Raw genomic sequence first — 8,154 nt, forward strand, 5'->3', positions numbered from 1 at the left:
CCCAATGGCCAGGACTGGGCCATCCCAAAACCAGGAGCCCAGAACTCCATCCTGGTCTCCCATGTGTTTGGCAGGGGCCCAAGTAATTGGGCAATCATTGGTTGCTTTTCTAGGCCTGAAGGTGATCTGATATGGGATGCTGGCACCTCAATTGCTGAAACACAATGCCAAGCCCTTTAGTTATTTTTTAAAGCTGAATAATTATATCTTCACATATGTTGTAGATGTATTTCAGAAATAAAATATTTGTGAAGCCAGCGCTGTGGCGTAGTGGGTAAATCCACCTCCTGCAGTGCCGGCATCCCGTATGGACACCGGTTCGAGTCCTGACTACTCCACTTCCGATCCAGCTCTCTGCTATCACCTGGGAAAACAGTAGAAGTTGGTCCAAGTCCTTGGGCCCCTGCACCCACATGCGAGACCCAGAAGGTCCTGGTTCCTGGCTTCAGATCGGCGCAGCTCCAGCCATTGCGGCCAATTGTGGAGTGAACCAGCGAATGGATGACCTCTCGCTCTGCCTCTACTCTGTCTGTGTAACTCTGACTTTCAAGGAAATAAATAAATCTTTTAAAAAACAGGTGAAATATTTGTTAAGAAATCATTGAAAAGAATCAGCTGTGTTAGGACCACTCTTAAGTTATCACCTGTGTTAGTGCAAGACGCACTGTGGGCTCAATAAAAAAAGGTCCTTAGCAACAAGCTGCCTTATATTCCTTGACAAAGTCAGTGAACTCTCAGTGCAATAATTATGAATTAATGACTAAAACAGCGCAGATAGAGATATTGTCTAAAATACTCAAGTAATCCTTGAAATGTATCCTTGGTTTTCACCCTCAGATTGGAATAATTGGCAGATACATTAATAGGTTCTATGGCAACTGATTATTCATGTATTTATTCTATACTTTATAAATAACCACATTCTTAAGGGTAAAATCTCCTTTTCGATATTATCTGTTAGAGTATTGCCTCCTGTTGATTTTCACTGCATATTTAAGAACTAATATTATTTCAGTACTAGTGCCTGAAAGGTGGAAAAGATGCATATGAAAATAAATTAATAGATGGTAGACTTGCCTCTGAAAAGTTATAAGTTTTCAAAATTATATTGTTCTGTGGCAGCATACCTTTGAATGTGTGGTGAATCATGTTATAAATCAGCAATCATGCCTGTTTTAGATTTTTTCATTTAATTATAATATCCTGTTTTCTTCCATTGAGAGAGGCACGTAGAGTCTTAGTTCTCATGTGAAATGGATGACTTCATTTCTACCAGTGTTTATTGATCACTTAAGATTTGCAAAACACTGGAGAATTACATTACTGAATTACTAATTTCACTAGATCTGAAATTCTGTGGATGTGTGATAATATCAATAATTTAAAAAGCCAAAGTAATCAAAACTTTACATAGTTCGCCACTGTTCTCTAGAAAAAGGGTGGATAACCATTTTTGTACCAAGGGCCATTGAATATTTAAAACATAATTTACTGGCTCTGTGGATTTATCAAAACTTAGCCTGCTATAGATTTATTGAGTTTTGAGTGCTGCCTGTGATTGCTTTGGCAAGGGTAGACCAAAGGATTTTGATGGCCTTATATGGCCCTTGGGCCAGACATTCCCCACCCCTGTTTTAGAGTATCTTCAACCCTACTCATCCCTGCTTAAAAGTATATTTTGATTTTGAAAATGCAGTAATTTTTTTCTGGCATATTTGTGTTTCGGATTGTATTTTCTTAAACCAATACAAGCCAACTGATTACTCAGCCTTCCTGAGGTCTATCAGTCTATTAAATTTTTATCCCATTGTGGAAAATGTTAGATCATAAGGTGACTATCTCTGCTCAAGACAACAATAAATTATCTTTATGTATTTATATGTAACTTTTTCCCTTCAGTTACTTCAGAACATCAAATACAATATTTGCAGTATTAAAAGAAAGTGGGAACAACCCAAATGTCTACCAAGTAAGCTAATGGAAAAACAAATTGTATGCACTCATACAATGGAATACTATTGGGCAGTTCAAGAGAAAGGACTGCTGACATATACAACATGGATAAATCTCTAAAACATTTTGTTAGGATTTACTGGAAAGTATTACAATAAAACTTTGTAGGATGATAGAAATTCTCACTAACTTGGTAGCCACTTGCCAGATGTGGCTATTAAAAAGTTTTTGGGGGCCGGCACTGTGGCTCACTTGGTTAATCCTCTGCCTGCAATGCTGACACCCCTTATGGGCGCCGGGTTCTAGTCCTGGTTGCTCCTCTTCCAGTCCAGCTCTTTGCTGTGGCCTGGGAGGGCAGTGGAGGATGGCCCAGGTACTTGGGCCCCTGCATCTGCATGGGAGACCAGGAGGAAGCACCTGGATCCTGGCTTCTGATTGGCGTTGTTCCGGCCGTAGTGGCTATTTAGGGGGTGAACCAATGGAAGGAAGACCTTTCTCTGTCTCTCTCTCTCTCTCACTGTCTAACTCTGCCTGTCAAAAAAAATAAAAAGTTTTTGTAAATTTATTTAAAGTGGATGAAATTTACATAGGGGTCAGTGTTGTGACATACTGGATTATGCTGCACCTTGCAATGCTGGCATCTTGCATGGGTGCCAGTCCGAGTCCTGGCAGCTCTGCTTCCAATCCAGCTCTCTGCTTATGTGCCTGGATAGGCAGTGGAAGATGGCCCAAGTACTTAGGCCCCTGGCAACCATGTGGTAGACCTTGATGAAGCTCCTGGCTTCAAATTATCACAGCCATTTGGAAAGTGAACCAGCAGATCGAAGATACCTCTCTTACTTTCTCTCTCCCCCAACCAACTCTGCCTTCCAAATAAATAAATCTTTTTTAAAATAACTTGGTTTATAGTTACCTTAGCTATATTTTAAGTGCTCAAAAGCCACATGAGGCTCCTGGTTACCAAATTAGTACATATACAGAGACTTTCTATCATCTCTGAAGTTTTGCTAGAGAATATTATTCTAGATCTTGTTTTAAGTAGTATTGTGTAGATGTTTACATTTCTCAAAATTGTAATTAATACATACTATATATGTAATATCTACCCTTGAACCACAGAAATCATTAATAGAATTTTTTATTCTTTGCCTCTAATTAGCCCGGTTTTCTTTCATGGTTTTGTTTAGCTCTGTGGAGAAAGGAATAATGGTCACAGTTAACTGGCAAATTTTGAGTATGTGACATAATAGATAATTATTTGATAGTCAAAGAACTGAGTTTTGCTAATTTACTATTCTGAGTACATCTAGAAACAAGGAATTGCTTTTGGGGATTAAAGCAAAATCTATGATTACAGGGAAATTTTTCATATTTCCCCATTGGAATCACATTATCTTAAACATTGTAGAGTTCATATAACCTTCTTCTAAGGTAACAATTAGTAGTATTTGGGAGATTTTGGTGCTAACTCTATGATCAGAAGAAGGTCAAGAACTCCAGGAAATACTTAAGACTCAAGGCTACTCTGTTTCAAATAAATAATAAAAATAAATTTTAAAAATTCAATTCTAAAATTCTAATTTTAGTGGACTTTAAGAGATGAATACCAGGTAAATTGATTCAAAATGCCAAATATGAATCTTTGTTAGGAAAATTGTATCAATGTTAGCCTTCTACTTGAAGTTCTTAAAAAACTTTTTGAAACCTAAATAGATTTTTGTAAGATAATGATTGTGAACTATGTTAGAGATTCTGTGTAATCCTTACAACTTAATAAGCAGTTAAGAAGGCTGGTGCTGTGGCACAATGGGTTAACGCCCTAGCCTAAAGCACTGGCATCCCATTTGGATGCCGGTTCTAGTCCCAGCTGCTCCTCTTCCGATCCAGCTCTGTGCTATGGCCTGGGAAAGCAGTAGAAGATGGCCCAAGTCCTTGGGCCCCTGCACCCACATGCGAGACCCAGAAGAATCTCCTGGCTTCAGATCGGCGCAGCTCTGGCCGTTGCGGCCAATTGGGGAGTGAACCATCGGATGGAAGATCTCTCTCTCTCTCTCTCTCTCTCTCTGCCTCTCTTCTCTCTGTGTAACTCTGACTTTCAAATGAACAAATAAATATTTTAAAAAAGATAAGAAATCTCTAACATCTCTAAATTTCCTATATTTGCCTCTTGCTTGGGTTGCCTTTTTTTAAAAGACAGAAATTTGTGTATAATATTTTCCCAAAAATTTTGGTTAACTTACTAATAGTTTTGTTTTGAGGGACAGGAAACACAAAATACACATTCTGTAGTAAGATGTTTAAAACATTAGCCTGCAAGAATTGTTTGAAATTTTATCTGGTGTTTTCTTGCATAAAGAATTAGGGCCATTTAGATATATTTTCATGCATCTGCCTGAAACGTGAAAGTACTTACTCTAACATAGTAAGTATGTTAGGCCCCACAGAGTATTAAAAATATCAGAATGTACCCTTATACTACATAAACTACCGATATAATTTAGTTTACAGGTAACATAATGGTAAGTTTTTAGACATCTAGGTGTTTAATTTTTATTTGCAGATTTTCATATTTTGAAGTCAACTCTTTTTCAGATCCCCAACATTCTCAAAAGACCTTGGAAACATTTAAGTCCTGAATTAGTGTTCAATAGACCAAAAAACCCTGAAATAATTGTGGGGAAAATGAATTTGAAAAAACTTGCTTCAGTTTTGTTCTTTGTTTAAAAAGGGGATTAATTATCCAAAACTTAATCATCCTAAAACTGTAAAACATAAAATTATGGTGAACTTTGGGTATAGTTTCACAAAGATTCAAAGAAATAAATTTTATTTTCTAAGAGGATTACTTAAGTACACTTGAACTCAGTACCCCAATTTGGCCCTACAACATTTACTTCATTATAAAAAATTACTCATTGTGAAAAAATATGGTAAAGGCAATTGGATTTGCTTTAAAGCATTACCCTATTTGTAGCTTCAAATGTGTGACAAAATAATTATAGACTTCTTGTTAAATGTGATATCATTCTTCACCCAGAAGAAATAACCCTTAAAGAACACTAATTTGCATTGAATATTGATGAATGACAAGAAATCTTAATGTGAATAACCAGAAGAAGATATATAAAACAGTATATGGTAGAATTTTTCATACTGTTAAGGATGCCTATTTAGAAATAGCATTTTTTTAACATTAAATTCTTCCATAAATCAAAAAGATATAAGTAAACTTGCATAAAGCTCTCATATTATTTTCTTTCAATTCATCATGGATTCAGTGATCCAGTGATAAAATAAAAAACACTCTGTTTCTAGAAAAGCCAGAAACTGTATCAGCTTCTAAGGAAAAAAATATAGAGGGGCCAAACTAAATGATGCATAAATAAGTAGATTTAAATTGGAGTTTGATCTAAGTGGAAGTTCTTACAGCTAAGAGAAAACCAAGAAAATATGCAATATAAGAGTCAATTTAGTTTTTTAGATATATTTATTTGAAAGGCAGAGTGACAGGGAGAGACAGACAAGGACATCTTCCAACTAGTTCACTGCCTAAATGGCTGCAAGGTCAGGACTGGGGCAGACCAAAGCTAGGAGCCCAGAACTCCATGTGTGTCTCCCATATAGGTGGTAGGTGGCACAGGCCTAAGAAGTTGGACCATTATCTGCTGCTTTCCCACAGACAGCAGGGAGCTGGTTCAGAAGCAGAACAACCAGGATTCAACCCAGATCAGTGCAGTGATATGGAATGCTAGCATTGCAAGCTGTGGGTTAACCTATTGCACTTCAACGCAAGCTTCCAAGAGTAACTTTTATCAGAATATTTTTATGTCAGTTTAGTTGTATAATAAAAAAAATTACAAGTAGCTAGTATCTCTTAATAAAGCCATACATCTATATTTGGCATTCATCTTTGAGAAAGAAATACAGTCATGAAAGTTTATTGCAGACTTTGAAAGACAGATTGGTTATCTGTCAGAAATAGGTAAGGTAAGGGGCACTGTGGTGCAGTGAGTTAAAGCCCTGGCCTGCAGCACTGGCATCCCATATGAGCAATGGTTTGAGTCTCAGCTGTTCTGCTTCTGATCCAGCTCCCTGCTAATGCACCTGGGAAAGCAGTGGAGGATGGCCCAAGTCCTTGGGCCCCTGTATCAGACATGGGGGACCCGGAAGAAGCTCCTGGCTCCTGCTTCATATCAGCTCAGCTCCATTGCAGCCATTTGGAGAGAGAACCAATGGACTGAAGACACCTCTCTGTTTCTACCTCTCTGTATCTCTTTCAAAGAAATAAAAGAAATATTTTTTTAAAAAATAAGTAAGGTAAGCTGGAAATTTTAACACTTCTAGGAAGGAAATTGACAAGAACCTCACTTAAATATCTGTAAACTATCTTAATCTGATGCCATCTGTAATTAAGCAATATAAAGGTATGAAAAGGGAAATTTGTATTCAGAAAGTAACCGAGATGGTTACTATGATTTTTAAGTATTGTAGTTTCATGTGTTTATTTGCTTGTGTTTTCATGTGTGGAGATTGAACCAAAAGAAACTGAAGAAAGCAACAGGGCTACAGTTAAAGCTTGGACTGGAACTATAACTAGGAATGCAACAGCGAGGACATGGAGTGGAGGAAATACTGAGAGTATTTGAAAATTACTGGGCTTGGGAACAAGGAAAAGAAGAAGCTACAGAAGAACTAAAAGCCAGAGATCCTCTTTGTGCCAGATTAGTTTGTTTCTCCAGGCTGAATATTCTTCACCCTTTTGAATCTAGAATGACATCCATAGACCACTTCATGGCTTTCTGGCTGCCAGTTGATTTCTATCAGTGGGCAGCACTGGCAGGAGAAAAAAAAAGTGAGAAGAGTGCAATTAAGGTAATTATTATCCTGTCTCCCACCCTGCAAAGTTGCTTCAAGATGCTGTGTCCTTTGACTGAAGATTGCAAAAGGGGCCCCTTCCCCCTTTATCTTGGGACTTTGGGGCATTAGCAGTACCACTGCTCTCCAGGTTACTGCACCAGTCTCAGATTCCCCTTTACCTACACCTTGGTAAAAAGGCCTTTTTGTACTTAAATACTCATCAAATGGCCCTCCTTCTAGGGCGTCCTCTGTTTCTTGGAGGGACTTTGTTGACACCCTGTAAGCTCACAGATTGTGCTTGCTTTGTTCAGGCTTGCATAACAAAAGCATCACAGCCTGGTTGGCTTAAACAAGACATTTTTCTCACAATTCTGGAGGCTGGAAGTCTAAGAACAAGGTGTCATAGAACTGGTTTCTTCTGAGGTCTCTGTCTTCTCTCCGCATCTTCATGGGGTCTTTCTCCCAGGTGTGTCTGTGTTCTAATCTCATCTTCATATAAGGATACCAATCATATTGAATAAACATTCACTCTAATGACCTTATTTTAACCAAATTACTTCTTTCAAGATCCTATCTCCAGACACAGTCACATTCTGGGCCACTGGGAGTTAGGACTTCAACATAAGAATTTTGGAGGGAGAAAATTCAGTACATTAACAGATTAGTTGAAGAAGCTGTAGAATAATTCAGAAAATAATATCAATATTATGCATATAGGTTATGCAAAGATGGTTTTGCACCTACTCCAAGAAGAACATTAGAAAGGGGAGGATGAAAAAATTTTTAATGAGTACAGTTTTGTAAATATGTAAATTTCAATAGCAGATTGAAGTGCAGAAACATCTACAAAAGAAATCACATGAGCTAAAAACTATCAGATCTGTAGACTGATCCATACAGGGAACAAAGTATTAATAGTAACTAATATTTATGGAGCATTTGACAAGATTATTAGTAATCCACTCTCCTTCTTCTCTGAGAACAGATTACTCCTGTTTGGGACAGCTCTGAAGATGCCTTTTTCTGGTCATCCTGAAAGATAGAAGGAGTCTTAATGACTAAGTTCAGGTCAATGGAAAGCATTCAAAAATGTTTAATTGGACTTCTATTAAAAAAAAAAAAGATTCCTTAAGGGAAATAACTTCTTCATCTTTTCATCCCCTTCTCCATCCTGCTGCTTAAACAGGGATATCACCAAGCCAAATCACATGGAGCAAGAGAATGGAAGGCTGAACTCCCTAATGACTATGAAGTCACTAACTGCACTGATCATGTTCATATCAGAAATAAACATCAATCTTGTTTTTTGTCTCACTGTTGAACCTAACCCTAATTAATGCAAGT

The 8,154-nt window shown here is 37.6% G+C and overlaps 1 long non-coding RNA gene across 2 annotated transcripts; it reads left to right on the plus strand.

Annotated features, from left to right (window-relative positions):
- Positions 1-444: 444 nt before the first annotated feature.
- On the plus strand, positions 445-4,086 carry LOC138844237 (uncharacterized). 2 transcript variants are annotated; one of them, XR_011379799.1, is made up of 3 exons: positions 445-578; positions 1,900-1,969; positions 3,841-4,086. It is a non-coding gene; the product is annotated as an uncharacterized lncRNA (long non-coding RNA). The 2 variants fall into 2 exon arrangements; XR_011379798.1 differs by lacking the exon at positions 445-578 and having other exon boundaries at positions 1,839-1,969.
- Positions 4,087-8,154: the final 4,068 nt, after the last annotated feature.

Source organism: Oryctolagus cuniculus, chromosome 1, assembly GCF_964237555.1.
Source record: "Oryctolagus cuniculus chromosome 1, mOryCun1.1, whole genome shotgun sequence".
NCBI lineage: Eukaryota > Metazoa > Chordata > Mammalia > Lagomorpha > Leporidae > Oryctolagus > Oryctolagus cuniculus.